This window comes from Limulus polyphemus, unplaced genomic scaffold (assembly GCF_000517525.1).
Source record: "Limulus polyphemus unplaced genomic scaffold, Limulus_polyphemus-2.1.2 Scaffold5032, whole genome shotgun sequence".
Classification (NCBI taxonomy): Eukaryota; Metazoa; Arthropoda; class Merostomata; order Xiphosura; family Limulidae; genus Limulus; species Limulus polyphemus.
In genome coordinates, this window is record NW_013670642.1 from 32,500 (window position 1) to 35,060 (window position 2,561).

A 2,561-nucleotide genomic window follows, 5' to 3' on the forward strand; every position below is an offset into this window, starting at 1 on the left:
TGCGGGATGTATTATTATTATTATTACGGTGGAATCACGGAACTTTGGATCCTTCAGTCCACAGACTTACCGCTGTGCCACTGGGGGCCAGGTGAGGACGAAGATCGGTGTTTTGGACTCTATATTGACTCAAGAGTTTCACGAAACACATTTAAAAAACGTATGATTTCAAAACACAAGTTCAAATTGTTAATTGTGCAGCTATTAAGTTATTAAGTTTACACGTGGATTGTTAATACAGAAAACGCTATAATGACGTATTAGCTGATAATTCTACTTTTAATTCCTAATAGCACAACAACATTAAGTAACCACCAAACTGGGTCAGGCGTGGCCAAATGGTTAGTGTGCTAAGCTGCGGGTCAAGAGATACAAGGTTCGAGACGTGATGTCATTGAATATGCTTCGCACTTTTATCTCTGAAAGTGTTAAAGGTGTGACAATTAGTTTCGTTATTCGGTTTAAAACTGTACAAAGCCCTTGTGGTGGCGGGTGCTGCCGACTGGCTGCCTTCCTTCTTCAAAATCAGGAACAGCCACATTTGAATCCTAGGGGGTCTCTGATCTGGCTATTTAGCCCATGTGCGCATAAGTTACCAACGTTATGAGGTTGAAAAATACTAAAGCCTACCAACTTTAAAATGGGGAAAATATGTGAACATACATGAACAAGGATGAGTTACTGCAACCTCAACACGTTAACTACATAAAACCCGTTTCACAAACACAAACTGTTGGTTTGGAAAGTAAATAAACGAAATGCACCTGATCCTGGTCGTATTGTCGATCTTTCACTGTCACATCAAGTTATGGGTGTTCTCGAGTAGACTTTGTAGTGCATAAACTCATTAAAAAAATGATAATAGATGAAAATTTTCGTGTACTAGCTAAAGCAATATAGGTGGTTGGTTCTCGTTTTGTCGCGAAAAAATAGACTTTTTTTAATCTCTTTTGTGCATTCAAAATGCTGTCTTCTTGCTTTCTTTTCCTTTTTTTTAAGCAATTAAAAACTAAAAGTGACGTCATTTTTTTCCTACTAAACATAAATGTTTTAAAAAAATTGTGCCCACACCGTACAGTTGACGCTTCTATAATTAAACAATCTTAATATGTATATATATATCTGTTGTATCTTATTACACACTTAATTATTCATTATATACATGCAAATATCAAACAATATTCGAAGCAATATTGACTTCCATCATCAACAGAACGTTTAAGATCTTAAATCATTGTTTGAACGTCAAAAGGTTGTCAATAATGATAAAAATAGAAGTACATTGTAGGTTAAACCATCGAAGACAATAACTTTCTAATTATTTCATATTGTTTGTAAACATTGTTAGACATTTGCTATATTGTTACATTTTGAGCTTTTTCATTTACGGTTTTACTGTTCAGCTAGTGATACCTGATGAAAGGCATTGCCCAAAACGTTGTATCTACAGCAGTATATATATATATATCTGTAGTTAACATCTTGTTGTCCTCGGTGATTTAACTTACAACATACGTCTTTATCTTTCAACAACCACCACTTATATAGTTTTATACCAATGACAATAATGATAGTCCATTATTATACAGCTATATTATTGCACTAGCTGGAGTACTCGTCACCTGGACGGAAGTTATGTAAATTCATGATTAATGAAAGGTTATCTTAGGAAATGAAAAGTTGCTTCCTTTATAAGTAATTGTAAAAAACGCCCATAAAAATTGCAAAACTGTGAAATAGTAATTGGTATGGGGGTTCACTAGGTCTATATGCCATTATGGCCATTTTTTTACCACTACTTCGCCCCCTGTAGATGGATCTACACCAAATTTGGCATTAAGGTTTGTTGGGTCCATGCGGAGATACGTGCAAATTTGCGGTTTCACATTTTGTGTTTTGCAGTTTCTATGGTGGGCGTTTTGCGTGTTTTTACAATTACGGGAAACAACTTTTCAATAATAGTTTGCAGAGGTGTTCCAGTTTTTTAAAGTAGCCACGTGAAAACTAAGTTATTATTAATGATATCTCATTAATTCAAAAATACAACTTTTATTGAAGCCAACTTCTGTTTGTAATAATTACAACGTTTCGGACTCACAGGATCGAGTCATCATCATGTACTTACCTGATGCTGACTCGATACTATGGGTCTAAACGTCGAAATTAACAAAACCAGAACTGTAAAAGTTGCTGTTATTGTATTTTTTAATTAATCATTTGGTCCAGCAGGTTCCTCGCTAAATATTGTTAATGCTTGTTCACGAAAAAAAAAAGATTACAATAAATTATACTTCTCATAAAACAATAGTATTGGGTTTATTGTATGTTTAAAAATACAATAACCTATAAAACAACAGTATTGGGCTTATTGTGGTTTTAAAAATATAATATTCTAATACTGGTGTATTTAAATACACCATTTCGATACCTCACTACTGTAAAGGCTTGGTTTGTTCCGATATTTCATTGGTGGTAGTGTCCATGGTCACTGATAGGGAGTGAAATTCTTCGAAACTAGTCTGGCTCACAGACACACCCCCATTGAAAGAATAGACCATTCC